A 23,962-nucleotide genomic window follows, 5' to 3' on the forward strand; every position below is an offset into this window, starting at 1 on the left:
CAAAGAGGACCTGGGAATTGTAGACCAATTGTTTAACTTTGATAGTTGGAAAGATACTGGAACAAATTATTAAACATTCAGTTTATAAGCACCTAGAGGGCAATAGGATTATAAGGAATAGCCAGCATGGATTTGTCAAAAACAAATGATGCCAAACCAACCTAATTTCCTTTTTTGATAGGGTTACTGGTGTAGTGGATGGGGGAAACAATAGACAAGGTATATCTTGATTTAATAAGGCTTTTGACACAGTTTAACATGACTTTATCATAAGCAAACTAGGGAAATGCGGTCTAAATTAAATTACTATATGGTGGGTGCACAATCGGTTGAAAGACCATACTCAAAAGTAGTTATCACTGTCAAACCGTCAGGCTATATCCAATGCAGTCCCACAAGAGTCAGCTCCGGATTCGGTACTATTGAATATTTTCATTATGTCGCACTGTACTTGGTGCCAATGAGGCCTCCACTGGAGTACTGGATCCAGTTTTGGGTATCACACTTTTGAAGAAAAATATGAATAAACTGGAGAGAGGCCAGAAGAGAACAACAAAAATAATAAAAGGTTTAGAAAACCTGACCTATGGGGAAAGGTTAAAAAAGTTAGGTATGTTTAGTCTTGAGAAAAGAAGACTGGGGCGGAGGGGGATGTGATAAGTCTTCATATATAATAATGACTGTTATAGAGAGGGTGATGATCAGTTGTTCTCCCTGAAGGTAGGACAAGAAGTAATGGGCTTAATCTGCAGCAAGGGAGATTTAGGTTAGATATTAGGAAAAAACTTGCTAACTATTAGGGTAGTTAAGCTCTGGAATAGGCTCCCAAGGGAGGTTGTGGAATCCCCATCATTGGAGGTTTTTAAGAACAGGTTAGATAAACACCTGTCAGGATGGTCTAGGCTTACTTGGTCCTGCCTCAGCATGGGGGGGATGGACTAGGTGACATATTAAGGTCCCTTCCAGCCCTACATTTCTATGATTCTATGGCTTGTAGGTGCAGCAGAGTAGGGCTACTTGAGCCCTTAGCAACTCTTTAACCACTTCCTGTCTGGTGCAGTTTGTACACCCCATTAGAGAGGTCTTCCAAGGTCAGTGGGGAGATACCCTCTGAAGTGTAGTTTTGGGGGGAACACTTGCACTGCCACTAAATGTGGTGTGCCTCTGCTGAGGGTAAGTAGAGCGCATCAGTCTCTGCTGCTGTCAAGCCAATACAGTCCACGAGCATTAAATTCCCACAGGTTTTGTGCCTCTTTGCAAAGAAACGGTGTGTTTCTGTGCTCTAAGCCAAACACAGAGGTTGGCGTCCTAGTGTTGGAGGTCAAGGCTCAAAGAAAGGCTGCAAGCTCAGAGTTCAGAGCTTGTGACTATAGGCATCTCTACACTGCAATTAGACACCAGTGGCTGGCTCATGCCAGCTGACTCGGGGCTGTTTAATTATGGTGTAGACATTTGGGCTCAGGTTGGAGCTGGGGCTTTTGGTGGGAGGGTCCCAAAGCTCAGACCACAGCCCCTTAGCTTGAGCCCCATGAGCCTGAGTCAGCTGGCACAGGCCAGCAGCGGGTGTCTAAATTCAGTGTAGACAGACCCTGTATGATGATATCAAATGCAGTCTGGTGGGATAGCTAGCAAATTTCCACTTATCATGAAAGGACATGCATGTACCAATGGTCTATTAATCATTTAAGTATTTACATGGCCCATGTAACCATAGCATATGAGGTCCTCGTGAACATTAACAAATTACTACCCAATATGGGAGTATTTTCATTTTACAGATGGAGTCCTGAGGCAATTTTTCCCTAGGGATTTTACATGGGAAACCTGCAGCAGAACTAGAAATTTAATTCAGTCCTATTCAGCTCAAGTCAGCAAGACTTCATTGGCATGACAAACTACACTTGTCAGCCCCTAGGGATAGGGATCATATTTTGTACAGCACCTTGCACAATGGGGTCCTGGGTCATGACTAAGGCTCTTAGATGCTATGCTAATATAAATAATAAAATATAAGTAATGTCTAAGTGTAAAAGGAGTCAGACCCTTCAGGTCTCTGTCACAGGTAGGTGATATACTCCAAGGCTAGAGATACTCAGTGTTTGTATCTAGGTCCCCTGTCCTTCCTGATCCATTTGTCATTCCTGTCCATTCCTCATCTGATGCTAAGGAGCACAATGCTGCCTTTGCCATTTCTCTCAGAGTCAGACACTGGTTTTCCTCATTGCTTCCTAATGAGAAATCTGTTACAATTCCTTATGACTTGAGGAAATCTCTCTCACACTTCGTGTATTTTAGACACTGGAGCAGAAAGTGCCCTCTCCGTTTCAATCCCTCCTCTTTTACATTGGCTGTGCTGTCATTTCTCTCTGGGTTTAGACCATACTTTATCCCTCCCAATTTCCACTTCCAGTTTATGGCCAATGATTCTGTATTTGGTAGATTATGCCTTAAGCCTTGTCTATACTAGGAATGTTTTTTTACCTATATAGGCCTTCCAGAAACTTCCATCCAGTCTTGTATTACCCAAATCTTAAAAAGCTTGGCTGGCAATTGAGTCCCCTCTCGATATATACCCAACTGTATAGTCTGTGTAAACTGAAACATCTCAACAAAAAAACTCAATAAAATAAATCCTTCCCTGAGAAAAGAGATGAGAGAAATTGTGTGAAGAGGCCGTATTTGGAGTCAGGAAGGAATTTTCGTTCTGGTCGGATTGGCAGAGATACTGGGGGGGGTTTCGCCTTCCTCTGCAGCATGGGGCATAGGTCACTTGCAGGTTTAAACTAGTGTAAATGGCAGCTTTTCTGTAACTTGGAGTGTTTAAATCATTATTTGAGGACTTCAGTGACTCAGCCAGAGGTTAGGGGGCTATTATAGGAGTGGGTGGGTGAGGTTCTGTGGCCTGCAATGTGCAGGAGGTCGGACTAGATGATCATGATGGGCCCCTCTAGCCTTAAAGTCTATGAGACTAAAATGCCTTCACTGTGCATCTGTCAGTCAGCTAGTTGCAAAAGTGAGGATACCAAAGCACATGAAGAGAGGGCTGTCTTCATTCTGATGAAACTGGGGAAAAGGAGCAGATGGGGGGATGAAATCTGCAAGGATAGCAGATGTCTAGAGTTGCTGTGTCTGCAGCCTCTTTGTTGCTATAGCTTCATGCACAGGTGCTGAAGAATAACAGATGTGAGAGACTCACAAGGATTCTTTCCAGGTTCTCACGCTTTTCCATCTTGCATGCTAGTTAACAGTGAGAAATATTTCAGAGTTTAAACACAAAAAGAGCAATATGCACTTGTACCCACCCCCCCACTATATTGGAGATTAGACATAGGGGAGATCTAGATAGCAGGAGAGAGGACAATTGCACCCACTGTATAGGGTGGTTACATTTCTCTTAAAAGTTGGTTTAAAAACATGCCCATTGTTTGAAGATGCTCAGGGCTAAAAAATAAGACCTAGGGAGATGGATGCATGGGCAGGAGCAAGCAAGGAGGTCATAAACACAAGATAAATTCAGATTATCATATGGATCTGCAATGGGTCACAACATTTATCAGATGATTCAACAATTGATCACATGGAGTGTGTGTGTGTGTGTGTGTTTGTGTGTGTGTGTACACAACCCTTCTGCCCGGTGGAATCAGCAGCAACAAAGGCTGGATTCAATACCTTTCAATATCCTCTTAACAATACGAAAAAAGAACCAGTTTGAGCCCCCACCCAGTAATCTGGGAAAATTAAATGCCATATGGGGCACCTGTAAAAGTCAACACTTCCCTGCTCGCAAGCACTGAGTCTGTGTATAGCAAAGAAAACTTGTAATAAAAAGGGAAAAGGAACCCAGCATTAGTTTGGGAAAACACCACAACCATGATTCGAAAGTGTATGACCATGAGCAAACGGCTACCCTAGAGTACATTGGGCAGTGTCCTTTGGCTCAGTTTCTCACCTGGTGGTGTGAAGGCCTGACAAACAAATGTTCCTTTAACACACCGCTGCTGGCTGCTGTGCTGTTTTCACTCAACAGCTGTCAAGCCACTACTGCCTCTGTCCCGCTGCTACAGCTGTCTCTCTACTGTGACATCGTGTTCTGCGATTTCACCACTTAGCCCTGCTCTCTGATTTCAGTGGGCAGTGGGGAACCTCACTGCTGGGACAGGCTGTGCAGTCTCTTTCACTGCAACACTGTCCCACACCACCTCCCATAGGCGCCAGCTCCGTGGGTGCTCCGGGGCTGGAGCACCCATGGGGAAAAATTAGTGGGTGCTCTGCACCCACCAGCAGCCAAGCTCCTCTCCTCCCCGAGCACACCACGTCCCCGCTCCTCTGCCTACCTCCCAGCACTTCCCGCCCGGCTGCCGCCAAACAGCTGTGTGCTCAGGGGAGGAGGCGGGGTCGGGGTGGGGATTTGGAATATTGGCAGGGAGGGGGCAGAGTTGGGTCGGGGACTTTGGGGAAGGGGTTGGGATGGGGGCGGTACACGGGTGGGAAGAGGTGGGGCTGGGGCTGGGCCTTATGGAAGGGATGGAGTGGGGATGGGGCCAGGGACAGAGGGGCAGTCGAGCACCCACAGGGAAGATGGGAAGTCGGCGCCTATGGCACCTCCAAGGCTGAGCACCTAGTTATCAGTGATTTCAGCACTAGTGGTCACTAAACAAAACAAGGCCTCTTAACTGAGTCTGATCAGCTCTGTCTTTAAACAGAGGGGAGGAAAGAGGATGGTCAAATGGTTTCTAGGACTCCTGAGGCAGAGAAACAGGAACACCAACCCTACCCTCTCTCTTCTTCACTGGGATTTGGCATCCTACCCGCTGCTTAGCGAGTGAGCTTCAGTTTAGGGCGGACTCCTCAATCAGGCTAAGCACAGTTCTGCTGCCCTTTACTCAGACAATAAGGGTAATGACATTTCTTTACCCCCATTTTGTAACTCAACACCAGCCATAAGTGATCATTTGGGCAAAGCAGCTCCATCGTGGTGCACACCCTAGGCAGTGTAGGCATATCTTTGCAAACACGGTCTGTTCCTCAAGTCTTTTTCCTCGGCTCATCTCTCGATGTCAGGGCAGAGCTCATTCAAACCCTGCTGACATGTGGTTACCAAAAGTGAGATTTGCATGCAAGACCAGAGAAAAAACGGTGAAGTGGTCATTGTCAAAGACAGGCAATACACAACTCTCAGTAGCAATGGAGGAAGAAAGCACATTAACGCCAGGCTGCTTTGTGATACAGTTTCACTAGCGAAGATTTCAACAGCAGACACCACAGCAAAGCCCTGATGGGAACTGCAACTGTTCAGGTAGCTGGTCTTCAGTGAGGTTAGCAAACAGGAAGAATGTGTCAGTCGAAGAGAGAGTTCAAAGTAGCCTGTAATTATGTGCACTGGCACTTTGTCTTGCAAGGGAGACTCAGGCCAGCAGAACCATATTTCGGCTTTGCCCCTTAAAAGACATTGTGTGAAAGGGAAGTGACTGCTGGGGTGGCTGGGGGAGGGTGAATGTGGTGTCAGGCAGGCAGTCTGGGATTTGTGTTTAAAGGGAGGGGTCATACAGAAGACACTGTATTTGAGGCTGGAGATCTACAGGCAGGGCTGCTGGAACTCCCATCCCCTCAGTAGTAAGGGTAGTTTCCAGCTGCCTCACTATCTCATGTTGTGTGGAGCGAGGCAGGTGCCTACCTCATTCTCACAGAAATTAGCTGCTCGACATCAGGAGTAGGGTGACCAGACAGCAAGTGTGGAAAATCGGGACGGGGGTGGGGGGTAATAGGAGCCTATATAAGAAAAAGACCCAAACATCGGGACTGTCCCTATAAAATCGGGACATCTGGTCACCCTAATCAGGAGAGGGGTTCCCAGTTGGGAATCACTAACAGAGAGAGGCATTTCCCAGCAGTCTGGACTTAGGCGTTTATCTCTGTCAGGGGGTGGACCTTCGGCCACTCGTCTCTCATTGGCATCTCCCACTGGCTAGCTTACACAGCTCCCCATAGCATACTGGCTTCTGGGGATCTCCCTCTCCCCTTTCACAGTATAAAGAGCACAGGCTTATATAGTGCCTAAGCCCTTTCCTGAATGTGGGCCTCAGTCCCTTACATCAACCCTGCCTCCACTCCCTTCTGTTCCTTCTCTGCAGGATATCTGCAGCCTTCTCCACTTCGCTACAAGCAGAGAGAGAGCTGGAGGAAGCAGCTTCTGCTGCTATAGCTGCCCTGGTGGGAGGAAAGGTAAATTCAGGCAGCATCAGTAGTAAAAGCGGCAGCAGCTGTCCTGAATAGACAGAATAGATGCTCTGCATCCCACTGAACTGGGTAGAAATGGAAGAATTTAAGAGTTTGATTCTCTTCTCAGGTACACTAGCATAATCCCATTGATTTCAAATGAGTTACTCCTGATTTGCATTGAGGGGAATAAAACGAGAATCAGTCCCTAGCTGTTTAAATACCTGGTCCAGATACTTGGTTGTCTAAATGGTAGATTTTCTAGCAAGGTAACAAAGGAAGCCAAGTCAATTCCCTTTTAGAAATTAGGGCCTAAAGGATTCTAAGCGTTTTATTTTGTTCTCTTGTGTGGGTGTATCAAGGATATGTCAGTGTTTTGAAGCTAAAGGAACTGGCTGTTCAGGAAATTAAACTTCTCTGTTCATCACAAGGAAGCCTTGGTGGAGGCATCCTTCATAGTTGTTCCTCCAACCAGCCTCTCTAGTGAGTTAGCTCTGATTCAAGCTCTGTACTGTATCAGAGCTCTCCTGAGTACAGAGTGTCATATGGACAGAATTATTTAAGGTGATTTATGATATGGGCTGCTGAGGACCCAAAACTCAAATCTACAAAGAAAACAGATTGGAGAGGCCAGAAATGAAAATGGGACTGTTTACATCACTACTCTCAGGCTGACTTTTTCCCCCCTTGAGATTTCATCCAACACTTAGGCATGTAAACCTAAGTGGGGAGTGTGCCTTTGTAGGGGATGAGCTTGGTTTGCTTTTGAAATCTGTTTGCAGTGACAAGCATTTCCTACAGGCGATATAACGTTTGTGAAAGGTGTTAGATTGACAGCCCCGGAGATATTAATTTTAGATTTGTCAACAGAGGGTCTGATTTGCGATGAGGTAAGTGAAAGGAGAATCAGTCCCTAGATGTCTAAATATCAGAGCCAGGTACTCAGTTGTCTAAATGGTAGATTTTCTATCCAGGTTAAAAAAAAAAAAAAAAAAGAAAGAAAGCCAGGTCAACTTCCCTTTAGAAATCATTATACAGGGGGTCTTTGGGTGGATGAGATGTGCAGGATCAGGCTCATGAGATAGGCAGCAGCAACAGAAAAAGTTGAGGTACCCCAAATACGATCTGTGTGGGACCACCTCTGTGAGTGACGGGGTAGTTCAGTCTCCCTGACCATTCAGTGCTTGGCTTTTATTGAGACTGCCAACAATTGTCCGAGACCATTAATTCACTTCAGGTAGGCCACTAAATCCATCAGATAATGACTTTTGGTCCCTACAAACTTGAACTTGATTCAAAACAGTGAGCTAGAGGAGAAATGATTTGTACTCATTACCAATCGACTGAACCCTCCAGTCTCACTAGGAGCAAGACATTTTTTTAAATCCCTAATTTTTACAGTATCTTATCGCTAACCTAATTCTACAGTCTTTCTGCCTATGGAACTCCTATTCACTTTGAGAGTTATACCCACCGATGGGCTGCAGGATCTAGCTACCCTGCACCATAGATTTGATCATGTGTTATCCTCTCAAAAATGTGAAGTCCCCTCACATAGCACGTGTGCATGGCTAACCTAACATCTCGTGCATGTTATGTGAAAGATTGAGCCTCACCTCCTCTTTGCCAATGAGACCAGTCTGCGTCACCCATTCGTTACATTTTTCAAACAAACACCTTCACATTTTTGGCTATGCCTTTGCTCATGCCTGGGGTGAGCGCCCCGTAATCATTTGCAAAGCCACCTTCCTCTCCTTCAAATCCCTCTTTGAAATCCCTTAAAACTCTCCTCTGTCGTGATACCTACAAAAAGCATGACAATGGCGAGCCAGCTGGTACGGTGTGACCTCTGCTTTTCATGCTGACTAGTATTGTTTCATTGTTAATGATTGGCTCTTTGCTGCAGGAGCTGAGTGGCATGCTCAGCTGTCAGAATTTCCTGGAGCCTTGAAAGGGGAGGGACCGCATGCCTGTGTAGCAGAAATGCAGGGCAGCCAAGTTCAAAACAGTGAGCAGAATGGTCACGGTGGGAATTGTGGGATACTGCGTGAGGCCAGTTATAGCGATATAACGAACGGCAGTGTCTACATTGATGCCTTGTCGCTTTAAGTTTGCCACAGAAAGCCCTAGGCCTCTCGTCGAGGTGGTTTTATTTTGTTGTCAAAAGTTTTGTTTTGTTTTGTTGCCAAAAGTGGCAATACCTTCACTGTTTCGTCGCCAAAAGCTGCCTTTTGGAGACAAAACTCTGCAGTGTAGACAAGGCCTTATGCTCCTTCTGTCCATTTGTTGTATCTATTGTGTCTTGACTTAGACTTAGACTTAAAACTCTTCAGGGCAGGGACTGTTTTTTGTTCTGGGTTTGTATGTGAGACCCTGACCCATGACTGGGGCAGTACAAATAAATAAAAATAACGACTACAGGATTGGATCATTAGTGTAAATTAAATCATGCTTATTTTTTAGTCACCAACATGGCAAATATCATTTGACAGTAATTAATTTCAAATTTTATAACATTAAGGCAGGTCAAATTTGAGACCTAAATAAACTGATGGTTTTAGTTTCACTAAATGTGATTTGAGATTGCAATGTTTTAATAATGATGGAATAATCAGAAACTCAAACTGATTCATTAAATTGTCTTTCATCTTTTTGGACATCTTTAATAATTAATATGCTTCTGTGACAAAGTGGGACTGTTGTTAATGTTTCCTCTGAATAGTGTGGGGGTGCCTCAGTTTCCCCTATGCATTTCTTAAGTATCTAGGTGGTGGGATAAGTGTGTATGATCGTTGCAGAGCCCTAGAGGGCAGGTGTGTGCAGGGGTCTGGACACAGAGAATGACCAACACCCTGTTTCCTGGCAACTAATGCCCTGGGCCCTTCCCCCTTGCAAGGTGAGAGCTAAAGGTGTTGGAGAACAAAGGAATCAGGTGACCTCCTGGCCCGGGAAAGGGACAAAGCCCAGAGGAGGAGGGGTTGGAGAGAGTTTGTTTGGGGCTGGCTGGGGACATGGAATGAAGTGCAGACGTGCTTGTCTGGCTCACTGCCCGCCAAAATGGACCCAGCTGAGGGGTCCTGTTCTCTGCACCTACAAGCTCTGTTTTAGACCATGTTCCTGTCATCTAATAAACCTTCTGTTTTACTGGCTGACTGAGAGTCACGTCTGACTGCAGAGTTGGGGTGCAGGACCCTATGGCTTCCCCAGGACCCCGCCTGGGCAGACTCTCTGTGGGAAGCGCACGGAGGGGCAGAGGATGCTTAATGCTCTGAGGTCAGACCCAGGAAAGTGGAAGTTGTGTGAGCTGTTTGTCCTGAAGACAGTCTGCTCACAGAAGGGAGACTTCCCCAGAGTCCTGACTGGCTTTGTAGGGAGCAGTTCCAGAGCATCGCCCGGGGACTCCGTGACAACTTCTCTATAGCAATTTACATTCACTGGTGTACTTTCCTTTCTTAAATTGCTGTTTGATCTCAACAGTCTCTGGCTGACCTAATGAGACTGTTTTAAATTATTCACTTTAATATGGAAAAACTACATGCATATAAACATTTGTACCATCAAGAATTCCAACACTGTTATTGTGAGACATGATGAGCCAAATCCTTCATCAGCCAAAAATGATGAACGTTGTGCAATGCAAAGATACACACATGAACATTTAGCAGTGCTACTCTCTATCCTGCTTACCACTGGCTGGCTCAAGCATGCAGCTGGGCAATGGTAACATAGTTGGCCAACAATGGACACTGTTTGCTTGAGTTTGGAGGCAAGGATGAGATGCAAGGAGGTTCACCCCACCTCCCTCTCTCATTTTATGCATGAAGGAAAGTCCATACACCCTGACACGCTCTGGGCTCAATCTTCAGCTTGGGAGTGGACACTGAAAGCAGAGTAACCAGACGCCTATCATGGGCTAATCATCATTTACCCCAAGCACAGCTCAAAGCTCTCCAGACTGCTTGCTGAAACGGTGGATGGAATATGAAGGTCTGCTCTTGGGACTTAGTCAGTGAGTTTACAGCCCTCTCTTAGGGGCATGTCTACACAGCAGCTGGGAGGTGTAATTCCCAGCTTGAGTAGATGTGCACATGCTAGATATGCTCGAGCTAGAGCCTAAAAATATCCATGCGGCCACAGCGGCATGGGAGGCAGCTGCCCAAGTATGTACCCACAGATCTGGTGGGATTGTACTTGGGCAGCTATCCGAGTCGCTGCCTGTATCACCACAAGCATGCTGCTATGCTTAGCATGCTAGCTTGAGCAGAGCTAGCACACAGATGTCTCCCTCAGCTGGGAATTACACCACCCAGCTGCTATGTAGATATATCCTCTGAAAGGGCTCACTAACCAGCCATGGGAGCAGTCTAGCAGTGGGATACTGCAACTCCTCTTTGGGCAGGTATTTTCATGAAAATTAGGTAGCGTCTCCTAACTTCTCTGGAGTAGGACCCAGAAACCTATGCTGGGAGAACTTCACTCATTTGTGACTATTATTTGTGTACGATTAGTTCTGTAAAGAGTGTCCAGGCACAGAAGTGCCTAACTAACAGAAATAATAATGATAAAGGCACAAGCCTGGGAAGCAGAGGGAGGCAGGTTAGGAGTGTGTCTGGGCTGAGCACATTTAGGGCAATGCAGAAACCTCCTGCATTCCTTCTACCATGCTCCACAAGCCTGTGCAGGACCATCTGCAATCAGGACTACCAGGTACGTTTTGATGCTATAGCAATCACCGCACCAATTTCATGTGACAAGTTCAGCCACCATTTCCTTGTTAATGAAATCAAAAACATTCTCTCTGTGGAGAACTCAAGTGGCTACTTTTCTGCTTTGTTTACACTAACCATTAAAATAATCTGATGATTAATGAGACTCTTCATCCCAACATCATCTTAATGAGAATGTGCAGAAAAACAAAGATCTAGCACTGGTGATTAAACAAACCAGCTTGCTGTATATTTCATGAACTTGAACAATTTAATTTGATGGGATGAAATGTTTAAATTTTCCTCTGTGGGATTTTGCAACAGTAACATAGGGCATGGATTTATCATTATAATTTTCAAATGTAAAATACAAAATAGAGATACAGATGAGCATTAATTAATGAATATCCGTTACTTTAATCTCAGGCTTTAGGACCTAGTCTCAAACCCACTGAAGTCAATAAGAGACTTTCCATTTACTTCACTGAGCTTTGAATCATCATTACCATCAACTGCTATCCTGCAGGAGAAGAATTAAAATATCCAGAAAGAAACGGAATACAGCATTAAAAATCAGAACATATTTCTACTGTACCAATGAACTGAACCTTCTTACTCTCTTTCCTAGTATGTGAAGTTTCTTTCACCTCCAAGATATTGGGGGTGCTCTGTCACCTAACTGCCCACCTCACTTCTATAATACCTCTAGCAGAGTTAAGGAACCCACTGTCTCTGAAAAATCACCAGTTCTTTTTGCAGCTTACTCATTGCCTCTGTATACTAGTAATAGTTCCCTCTCAGTCTAATGCTGCAGGAACTACACTTTCTGTTACATCTCCATTCTGTTATGTTACTGCCATGGACGGGCTGGCTCCTGTGATTAAAACAGGTCCAGTTCCCCTGTGCCAGACTGGTGCTGCCAGTTGGGCTAATTAAGAGGGTAGGGGCTGCACCTGAGGCTATAAAGGCCTGTCAGAGGAATGATTGGGATAGGCTGAGCCTGAGGAAGAGGGATCACAGAGGAGGGGAGATAAAGTCTGTGGTGGGTGCCTAGGAAGGTTGTCCTAGATGAGCAATAGACTTTGCTGTGAGCACAAGAAGCAGGATTCCCAGAGGCCCCTACAAAGGGAGGTTGTGAAACCCCAGGACAAAAGGTGAGCTGAGGGATTGTGGGTGGCTGATGGGTTGTTTTTCATGTTGTCCTGTGTTTAGACAATACACCTATTTAAAGGAGACTGGTTATGCCTGTCAGGCTGGAAGTAGTGCTGCCATGTCACAGGTGCCTTCACCCGCTTCTGTAATTCTCCTAAGTGCTACTTGGGAGTTTTTGCTAGCAGCTTAGTTATTTTATTCCTCAGAACTTCTCGTTTATACCAGCTAGTCCTGGTGACTAGTTGCTTTCTTATTTATCACATTTTTATTCTTTAGAACACTTACTTCTGACACCTCAATCTCTTATAGTACCTCATCTCTGAGTAGATCTGGGTTAGTGATATTGCTAACATTGTTTATAGTGAAGACTGACATACAGACATTAGATTTTTTCAGCATTGTTATCTTCCTTAATTGCTCTGTTTACCTCCTGGCTGTCGCCTAGATCAATCTATTTTCTCAGGCTGCTATTTATACTTAATTTCTTGTCACTTCGTTTTTATACCTCCAGCTATTTACTCTTTGAGTGTGTCCCAGCCCTTCTAACAGCATTCTTACATGTGACCGGCTGAAACTTACACTCCAGTCTTAGTGAGGCCAAGTTTAAAAAAACCAAAACTTCTAAATTCCGATGAATCATCTGGCTTGGAAAAACCTCTTGAGCTGTGTTGGTTTTCTTATTGCCGTCGATCGCTGTGCCTCAGTGGGTCACAGCTGAGAATACCAGTTTCAGGACAAAACCCTGAGAAATAGGGTAGACACACCCCAAACTGGTAGTTATTCTATCATTACATATACCAAGCCAGTAATAAAAGTGAACTTCGGTCTCACGAGGAAGTCTTCCATGCAGTCTCCTTAGGCATGCCACGCTCCAGCCCTTGGCTCACCACCCAGACCCTAGAATTTATGATGAGTTGCTATTGAAAACCAATTTCATCAAACAAAGGGTTCTTCTGATCTCAAGAGATGTATTGCTCTATGTGGCTAATAACTCAGACCTTACCCAATAATCATGCTGTTGCCAATCCTTTAGTAACTAAAATCTAACGGTTTATTCATAAGGAAAAGAAGAGAGTCAAAATGCATCTGAAGAAGTGGTTTTTTACCGATGAAAGCTTATGCCCAAATAATTCAGACTAACACGGTTACTCCCTGATACTTGACAAAACGGTTAATAGATCATGTACATACAATCATTGCAAAGTTCTCATCTCAGGCTTGTCGCAGTGATGGAACTAATGGCTTGTAAAGTCTCTGGTAACATCAAAAAGATTGGAAGGTCCATAGATTAGAACATTCCTTTTTAGTTGCAGAGAATCAGAGCAGGAAAGAGGCAAAATGGAGATGATTCTCGGGTCTTCTGTATCCTTTGCCAGGTGCTTGGAATTGTACTATCCCAAAAGGAAGCCCACAGCACAGTTTTTGGGAAAATTATTGGCACAAGATGCAGTCCAGGTTCACGTGGGCAAGTCACATGCCCTTACATGGCTTGCTGACTCACAGGGGCAGCCATTACCCATATATTGGCTGGGAGGTCCACAGGAAGGCTTGCTGAGTGGGATGAGTGGTGGGGGTGGGGGTTTATGACTAGGGTGGCCATATGTACCATTTTGGCCAGGACAATCCCCTTTTTAAGCCCTGTTCCAGAAGTTCTGACTTTTTTGGCAAAACTGGGCATTTGTCTCATTTGCTCTTGTCAACTGATGATCAGCTGACGAGAGCAAATGGAACAAATGCCCAGTTTTGCCCAAAAAAAGTGGGGTGCGCCCCCTGGGGAGCATAGAGGAATGTACAGGGGCCACACGGGCGGTCAGCCCCGGGGGGACAGCGATGCCAGATGGCTTAGCCAGTCCTGTGCAGTGTCCCCTGTCTATGGCCACTTGTGAGAGTTAATTGTCTTTCATGGGCTATCAACACAAAGCTGCCTGATTCATTGTAGATTTTAATTGGTGGGTGTTACCCCAGGAACAAACACAATGGTGACACAGGTATATAGCCAATATTCATAACTTCAGATATATGCATATAAACAGGATAACAATACTTAGCAAATCCTAACTCTTCCATTGACAACTACTTTTGTACACGTTTTGTTGCAATTGTCTAATGTGGCATCATTGATATAAAGGTCATATTTCAATCATACAGCTTCAGACCTTGTTTCCCCCTTTTGTTTGGTGGAATGGCTGCTGTCTGAGACTGTTTCCTTAAATAGTATCCAGGCCAAATCTAACAATTTTAATGTCTTTCTTATTGACTTTAGCCCCTCTTGAACTAGCTTCCTCTTTTCTTAAATCCTTCTCTCTAAAAATTAGTGATCACGGTAGGTTTTTATACCTTTCATTTTCCCCAGGGTGTTGAACTTAAATTATGTTAAGTAATCTATGCAGTTGAACTTTATTATATAACAATTATAACGTCTTTAATATAGAATATTATGTTTTCATTTTCCACTATTAGTTATAACCTACACTGGGTAGATCTGCCAGTCCTTTCAAAAGCTAGAAAGATAATTGGTATTTCATTAAAGTAAATATTATTAGGGTTTAATCCAGATCTTATTGATCAATGGCAAAACTCCCATTAACTTCCCGTATGAGCAAAATGGAGCTGTTAAGCCAAAGTTTTCAAAAGTGGCCTTTCATTTTGGCTTCCTCATTTCTTGGGCACCAAATGTAAGATACAGGCCTGATGTCCATCGATGCTGAGCCGCTACACTTCCTGCTTGTCTAATCTGGAAGCTGGAGGCGTTCGGCGCTTCTGAAAATCAAGCTGGGGTATTAAAAGTTGAACACTGACACCCAAAAGTGCTAGAAACCCTTCAGTTGATTTTGTGAAGTCTGGTAAATATTTGTGTTTTGTGGGATCAGACTTGTGGAGAGGATTTTTTTAAGCTCTAGAATTAAGTCAGATACAGCTTTGGTGAGGCAATAGATTAATTTAGAGTAAATCTGCTTGTCTGTGCTGATTGCCACCCAGCTATGCCATTTGTCATGGCTGAGATCTTCGGTGAAGAAGCCAGAAGGAGTGCCACAGAGTTTCTTTTTATAGAATGCCTTTGAACTCAAGCCTTCGTCTCCTCTTGCTCCTTCTAATGTTAGATAAGTGTTAGAATAAATACCCAGCCTGCTATGGCTCTTAAGGAGCTCCACAATGTTTTGCCATATTAATGTTGGAAAATAGTCTGTAAACAGTTTTAAGTGTTCCCAGCAAAGTGATTGCTGTATAGAGTTAATATTGTTCGCAGTTGCGCTGTCAGGCAGCCAGACGAAACTAGGATGAAATATTATGTGCTCTCAGCAGGGAAATGACCTGCTTCTTTTTGTCCACTGAGGCTTGCTCCTCTGTTCTGATTGAATTATGATACTATAAATGAAGGGTTACTGCCTCATGCCGGAGCTGTGCAATTCTTATACATTTCATAGGAGACTGGGGAAGGGGAAAAGTGTTAAGCTAACCAGTCCTAACTCTTTCTCCCTGGACCCCTATGAGTCATGATACTGTAAATGGTAGTCAGGTCCTACCTCTAGAGAGACAAGGTGTGTGAGGTAATATCTTTTATTGGACCAATTTCTGTTGGTGAGTGACAAGCGCTCTCCAGTGGCATCATTGATGTATACACAGGGCTTTGAGGATGTGACCCGAAGAAGAGCTATGTAGCTCAGAAGCTTGTCTCTCTCACCAACAGAAGTTGGTTCAATAAAAGATATTACCTCACACCCCCACCTCTCTTCTCTCTAATATCCTGGAACCAACATGGCCACAATAACACTGCATACAAATCCTACTTCTGTAAGCCAACTGACCATAATAATAGTTCAGCCATCTATTGCAGCTCACTGCTGAGTGCTAAGTGGAAAAGACAGTTGCTTATTTTGTCCACTCCATAGTTGCTGGAGTGTGCAGTTTTTGTATGAATGTTCATTGGGAGTTACCAGACTCTGCATGAGCACACCCAGCAGAGAAAATAAAAGGGGTTTTATGTGTCAGATTAATGTTGGTTTCTGAGCACAAAGCAATACTTGCAGAGGACCTCTCTGGCTTTACTCAATTGAAACAAGATGAATTCATCTTCATTATTTAAAACACTGTGAAAACTTGCTTATACTGTCATGAAACTAGGTTTTTAACTTTATCCAATCATCACATTCATGGTAAGTGCCAAAACTTGAAAATATTATAATGCCAATTTTAAATAAAGCATGGGGTGCCTGATGTTTAATAAATTCGGGGGGGGGGGGATATTTCTGTGGCAAATTACATCAAATTTGCTAAACCTGTTTTAAGGAAGGTCTAAATTGCAAATTGAACAGCATGAGTCTTCTAAAGCAGTAGAAGAAAATTGCAGTCTTTTTTCCAGGGGAGACTTTAGTGTTGATTAAAAATGTTTTATTTATTAGAAAACCTTATCCAACTCCTGGATTATTTTTTAAAAGAATTAAACTGTTGTTATAGTTCAAAAGGAGATCTTCTCTGCCATAAACTAAAAGAGTGCAGACCAAAACAGCAGGAGAGCTCCTAATGTGAATTCTAGCAAGAAGTTTGTGTACTGAATGTTTATGGTGTGGTAAAATGCTATATGGAGAATGGTATTTAATCTTTTAAGCTTTAAATGATTATCCAAACATTGAACTAAGACTGGAATGCTGCTTCCTGTACCCTTTCTCCTCCCTGTTCTGAAACTGTGTGTGAAAGAGAAAAGGACTAAACATAAATATTTGACTGGTCTGATGCTAGGAAATCAAGTTTATTGGATTTTTAACAAAGGAACACAATATTATAAGCCTTGTAGTTTGGCTGACTCTTCTTAGTTGACTCGGATGTTCTGTTTTATAGTTTGACTACCTGGCACTCTGTCAGACACTATGGTTCTATAATGCCATAGCTGTTAGTGTATTGTTATATGGCAAAACTCTCTCTAACTTTATAACTCCTATAAAATCTATGCAAATAGACAAGCTACAGTATGAACAGGAGTCTTCAGCTGCAGTAGTAAAAGATTCCTGTTCAGAATGATTGCTGTCTCTTCCTTAGGTAAAGAACTGGCAGTGGCTTGTGTATTAGCACGACTGCGCATGTGAGTTACATTGCAACCACTCAACTGTGTGTCCTTGGGCTGCATTGGATCCTCCTTTAGCTTAAGTGGTAGGGGCATTCGCTTTTGGAGCACAAAGATCTGAGAACTCTCCTAGCTGCTGTCATGAAATTGAGTGGTCCTGGCATGCAGCATAGTGACAACCATGGACTTCTAGTTGGCCATGAATTTGACACAATTGTCCTAAACTTGTGAATACATTATTACTGGACTGGAGTAGAACAGTTCCTTTTAATAGCTGCTTTTTTAAAAACAAATGAGAGACTTGCTTGTATCTGGGACTCTGTTTCTTAGTTTTATCTCTGGATCACTTACACAAATAGCCTAGTGGTAGAGTTTTGCTCAGATGAGTATTGAATCACAAAACTTAAGATGTGCCGTGACTAATTCTAATGCATTAGATATAGAAGAGTCTATGAATTCTTCTCACATATAGCAGCAAGTGCTGCCATTTCCCTGCTACTTCCAAGAGAGAACTGAGTGTCTTGTGGCTCAGTCTGAGCTATTCTCTCATAATACATGGGTGGTGGTGGGGGAATCCATGTATCTTGATTTCATAAGCAAAGTACAGTGGATATATTCAAAAAGTTCAATTTAGCTAATTTTTGACCCCAAACTGAAATGTTTTATAAACAGTTTAGTTTCAATGAAATCTTGGGGGTGGGGAGATGAAGACAATGCCTTTTTTCATTGAGAATGTTTTAGTTACATCTAAATCTCAACTCAACTGCCTGGTTCAAAAAAAAAATTCAGAAATAAAACTGGATTTTTCAACCAGCTCAATCCAGTATATGGAGCCAAAACCTGTAGAAATTATGTTGTGGAAGCTGCATAGCAGTGCATGTAATGTGTTTGCCTGTTACAGATGGTCAACAGGCCACATGTAAATTTACAGTAAGAATTCTGAGACTTGTATGATGAGCTGTCAGCACAGATGATCCCGGCATGCCCCAAACATTCTGCCATTGTTAAACTCTGATCATCAATACATGAAGGCCCCTAAGTGGAAAATACTTCAGTTTTATCTAGGATGTATTGGCTTTATAGACAATATGAAGTACTTGCAGATTTCCCAAACTCCTCCAATTGCACCAGTTTGTCCCAGTTTATTCTCTTTTAGGGCTCTGAAGCTGTCTAGCTTTGCATCACAACTCAAAAAGTCACTATCTGGCACCCTGCCATGTCACACTAGTTCTGGAGATTGTCAAGTATATTGAAGCATCAGAACTAACTATCCTTTACACACTAGTTACAGGAGCCTTTGGGCCATGGCTGGTGACAGAGAAGTGTGGCTCAGTATCTGAATGTTTTTAATACAAGTTCTTATTTACTAGAGTAAATAGTTTAGAAAACACGGGCATGATCCTGCAAACTAACATAGCTTCTTCGAAGGAAAGGCCTGCCTCTCTAATCTTCGAGAATTCTTTAAGTGCATCACCAAATCATAGATAAAAGGAACCTGGCTGAAATAAGATATAGTTGTAGGTGCCCAGCATCACTAAAGGTCAAGCCCCAGTTACTTACAGGAAGTTCCCAAAAACTGAAGCTCCCAAAGTTAGAGGCCACTCTTGAAAATTTTGGCCGTGAACATGCAGAAATGTGGACATAGTCCTTCAGAAGAGGCTACTAAGGAAGTAAGTCCTAGTGAGAGGTGAAGTATTGTCATGGATCAGAAATTGGCTGAGACAGGAGTGAATTGTCAATTGTCATCATGACACCTGGCACCCTGCCTGTTAACTTTGTGGCTGAAGGTTCCCTATTAGGCCTGTTAAATATTTATGGATGATCTGGAAAAAGGGGTGAACAGTAGGGTTGCAAGCATAGTGGTGTTGGAAGTAGCTTGGTTAGCTTCTTGCAGTCATGAAGTAGTAAGGGACGCATACGTTGTGGGATTTGTGACTCTGGGTGAACCAAATTTTTTAAGAGTATTGCCATTGGAAATCTAGTGCAAACAAATTCAGAATTCATTTTCCACATTGCTTAATATTCACTGCTTCATCAGACATTCTTGCTAGTAAATGCACTTCTGAAAATATTCAGCGAAAGTAAACACGGAAGTGTAAACAGATCACTTTATGTGCACAAATATTTGTGGAAAAAGTTTTGAATTTTTTGCCCAGTTTTAATACATAAAAAATTACCATATGTGGTTATTCTTGAAGTGCATGAAATGTACTTATATTTTGAAATTCAAATAATCTCCTTACAGCCATACTGTAGTCCTAGTACGTGAAAGATGAAGTACATTCTACTCTCACAGTGAAGACCTGCTACAAAATCTCATTCAGGTTGTGATGAACATAGAAGAAATGGAGCAGAAATGGAGGATGAATTTTTATACCTAGATGAGGGGGCAGATTAATAATGGGAAGCAAATGTCATATGTTTCAAGTAGCTGTGAGGAGGTTTATGTTAGAGGGACTTGCCCATATTGCCTTTTTCTTCCCTGTGCATTAAATCAGATGACACAATCTGTAACTCTTTAGTTTACCTCATATGTGAACATAGTGAACTGCCACTTCACATTTCAAGTAATCATGGTGAATTTGTATTAGCATTTTGAGGAACTCCATTGTATGAATTATAAATAATGTATGAATACATGTTTCTAAAGCAATATGTCACCTCTATAAAAATGAGTGCCTTGGAAATGCGTATCTGGCTGAGTTTATCACAGTAAAAATACTTTCAGAGCATCTGAATTCTGATTTAAACTAACTTTATTTTCCATGCTTTAAAGCAGTTCTACCAATAGTAATTTGCAAATATTTAAAATACACAGAATCCAGGAGAAAGAACAAGAAAAAGATAACTAATTGTCCAGGTAAATAGAATCTGAATCAAGCCACTGTTTATCTCCAATAAGGAAATCAGGCCTTGATCCTGCAATCACTTAACTTTAAGCATGTGACTACCTCATTAACTTCTTTAAGTACATGCATAACCGTTTGCAGGATCAGGGCTTAGTTCATCTGCACACCTGGCTGCCCCTCATCGCTCTATTGGCGGCGCTGTTATGATGACTTTGAGCACCCCTCCTGCAACTGTAGTAGTATCACACAATGGGTTGGGGGAGGGAGAGCAGCTTAACTAGCCAGATCCCAAACCACTGACAGCCTAATAAGAACTGAAAGTCCACACACAAACTAATCAGAAGTCACTCCAGGTCAGAGGACTAGAGTATTTGGCTGTCTGTATGAACCACTGTTTAATAAACTTGCTCTTTTGTGCTGCCATGACGGTTCAGATCTTGGGTTAACCCAAGAGCTGTACTCTGCATGGATATTACAAATAACAAGGAATTGTGTTCAGCAACCCTATCACTGCCTCAGAGTACTCTTCTCAGAGCTGCTACTGTGAAGTGATCTGTGCATCAAACTAGTCCTAGCTGATCTTAAAATTGGACGCCCATAGAAGATGGACACTGATCTGGAAAAAAGGGGTAAACACTGAGGTGGCAAAATTTGCAGATACAAAATTACTCAGATAGTTGAGTCCAACGCAGACTGAAGAGTTACAAAGGGATCTCACAAAACTGGGTGACTGGGCACAAAATGGCAGATGAAATTTCATGTTGATTAATTCAAAGAAATGCACATTGGAAAACATAATCCCAACTATACATATAAAATGATTGGATCTAAATTAGCTGTTACCACTCAAGAAAGATCTTGGAATCATTGTGGATAGTTCTAGGAAAACATCCACTCAATGTGCAGCGGCAGTCAAAAAAGCTACAAATGTTGGGAATCATTAAGAAAGGGATAAAGAACACAGAAAATATAATAATATCTCTATATAAATCCAGGTACACCTGTATCTTGACTATTGTATGCAGATATGGTCACCCTATCTCAAAAGGATTGATTGGAAAAGGTTCAAGAAACCGTAACAAAAATGATTAGACGTATGGAACAGCTTCCATATGAGGAGAGATTAATAAGATTGGGACTTTTCAGCTTGGAAAAGAGATGACTAAGCGGGCATATGGTAGAGGTCTCCTTCTCATAACACAAGAACTAGGGATCCCCAAATGAAATTAATAGGCATCAGGGCTAGCAATTAAGAAATACATATTTCGATTTGCAAGCTAAACATACTTGATCTGGAACTTGTTGAGACACAAGAATACTGCCATTTCCATGGGCTCCCTTTTCGGAGTAGATCTTCACTTTCAAGAAAGACACTCACTACAGGCGAGTGAAAGATCTCTACTGAAAGCAACCAGCTATGTACTAACACCAATGAATCCACACAGTGAACACCTTCCAGTCAGTGCTTTGTTTCTGATCCCCGGGAAGCCAGTTGCAGAGTTAGCTCTTGTGAACAGCAAAGCCGTATGTGGGGTTCTCCATGTGGGCCAGGTAGGTCCTTGTGTGGCAGAGGGCTGATGGACTATAGAGACTTAAAGGGTCTGAGGCCATGCTTCAAGGGAAGAAGTAAAGAGAGAGGACTACATGCAAAGGAGCATAAATGACAGATGTGTTGTGACTTAGAGAAGGAATTACTTGTACTTATTTTGTGTCCAGTAAACCGGACTCTAAGCAGTGGTGTTACTTGAACCATGTTGAATGTGAAAGCCCACCTACAGGAAGCTAAGAAGCGGAAGCTGAGGGAGTAGATACATGACCTGACTGGGTAAACTAATCTTGTTCCACACAGGGCTTTGGAGCTGTGCTCCGCTCCAGCTCCAGGCAAAAACCTGTAGCTCCACTGCTCCGGAACTGCTCCATACTCCAGCTCCAGGCTCTGCTCCAAAGCCCTGGTTCCACACGCGACAGTCTAAGCAAAATGTTGCTGCTACTACTAATCTCTTCCTTGCATGTCTGTTTGATCACATCACTCCCCTTCATGAATCCCTCCATTGGCTTCTCATCTGATATTGTATCAATTGTGGCTTCGTACCATCACCTTCGAAACTTTAGGTACTGTCCCTCCTTGCATATTCTCCCTTGCCAAGCTTTGTGCTGCCTTTGTCCCCTCTGCTTCGCCAATCCACCTCTTTGTCAGATAATTGCCTCTGTACCTTCTTCCACCCAACCTGTCGGAGATAGTGACTCCTGAGCTCATCCTTAGTCTTAAGGACATAAAATGTGGTCACGAGAGAGGCCCTAACATCTGCTGTGCTGCTTGTAGTGAATCATGTTAGTAAATTATATACAAATCTATTGTTGTTCCCCGTTCCTTGACCTCTGTCTTTAGGTCATGAGCTCCTTTTGAGCAGAGACTACCCAAGCCTAGTATATAGGGGGCATTACTGCCAATAAATATTTATCAGTGTTCATGCTCCTGTACACCATTCTAGTTGCACAGTGTCTACACCGTGTTCATTTCTCACCTGTTATTGTATTGTTGTCTGAAACATTTCCTGAGCATAGCCTAGCAAACCCTTCTGTGGGAAATGCTGAGTATCAGATGTTTTAGAAATCTGTGCCAAGTAATGGAAAATAGCAGTACAAGAGATAAAGGACAAGGCCAGAAGATTTTGGCTGGACTGAGGACTAAACTGTGGCTGAACTAAGGACTAATGATATAAGCAGCACCTGAGAGTCTTTACTACCACAAGATAATGGAACCCAAAGATAAGAATGATGAGAACATTGGGTGATAAACAACAGAAAAGGAATAAACAAGTGCTGTATATATATTGCTGTGGGAAGGGAAATAAAGTGCTTTTTACCAGCAACTGTGTCAGTTGTCCTGTAAGCCAGCCTGCTAGCAGCAACAAATGGTGACCCCGACGTGATAGAATTCTGTGAATTTGGTACCACGGACAGAGGAAGAAATAGCAGGGACCGCCACTGCCGGTGTCCTCCGTTCGGGTGAGGAACCGGGACGCCCAAGAGGCGGGGGAGCTCCCACTGAAAGGTGAGCGGCGGGGAATATCTCTCATAATGGGAGCGGCAGCATCAGCAGATGAGCAGGCCGTGTTCAAGGTCTTAAGCAATCTGCTTAATAACCAGGGAGAAAAATTTTCCCCAGAAGCTCTGCAAAAATTGCTTCGGTGGGGAAAGCGACGGGGTTTCCTGGTTAATGCAAAGAATGTGTTTGACTCCTCGGTGTGGAAAACAGTGGGGGAAGACCTGTGGGACTTTGTGGGGGTCGGAAATAAAGAAGCTGCTGCCTTGAGCCCTATCTGGCGGACTGTTCATCGAGCTGTTACCACCGCAGCGGCTCAGGCAGGGGCGCGTATTGCATTACGCGAGGCATTAGAATCATCAGCGAAAGGGGCCTTCACGGTAGGAGCGAAAGACTTTTTTGGTAAAACAACGCCTATGATTCCTTTGGCGCCATTGGACCCCAGTGAGGTACCGTTGCCCTTGAAGGATGACGACTCAGATCGGGGTGAACCGATGGCCGTGGATCAGCCTGTGTCGGGGGAATTGTCATCGGGCAATCCAGAGAACCCGTTACAAGGGGGGTCAGGATTGCCGCCCGCGGTTGTGCCATCAGCCCCTCCCCGACATGTTCGGATTATTGACTTGCCTAAAACTGGAGAGTTTGATAACTTGACGCAGGACCAGATAATTCTGTGGTTATATAAGGAAGGTATTGCAGCTCAACAGATGATGGATGAGCTGGATAGAAAGAAAAACAGACCGCAAGGATCGTCACAATCGCATTTGCTGCAACAGCTTCAAGAGCACGGCATACCTGACCCCTCACGTTTGCCCCATATTTGTAGGTTGTGTGGGTATTATGGTTGTACGGAGCACCTCACTCCCGAGGGAGAGTTGCGACCGACAGCAGAGGAAAAATATCGCAAAATTTATGCCCCCGCTACGCAACCGGT

The 23,962-nt window shown here is 43.4% G+C and overlaps 1 protein-coding gene across 5 annotated transcripts in view; it reads left to right on the forward strand.

Moving 5' to 3' along the window:
* The window catches only part of PAK5 (p21 (RAC1) activated kinase 5), a 187,141-nt gene that overhangs the window by 55,918 nt on the left and 107,261 nt on the right, over positions 1-23,962 (forward strand). The window contains exon 1 of one of the 5 annotated variants that reach the window (XM_043512114.1): positions 12,015-12,076. The exons of the other annotated variants lie outside the window; for them this stretch is intronic. The gene's annotated coding sequence lies outside the window, so the exon portion shown is untranslated. Of the gene's footprint in view, positions 1-12,014; positions 12,077-23,962 lie in introns of those variants that run through there. 5 annotated transcript variants of the gene reach the window in all.

Source organism: Dermochelys coriacea, chromosome 3, assembly GCF_009764565.3.
Source record: "Dermochelys coriacea isolate rDerCor1 chromosome 3, rDerCor1.pri.v4, whole genome shotgun sequence".
NCBI classification, from domain to species: Eukaryota; Metazoa; Chordata; order Testudines; family Dermochelyidae; genus Dermochelys; species Dermochelys coriacea.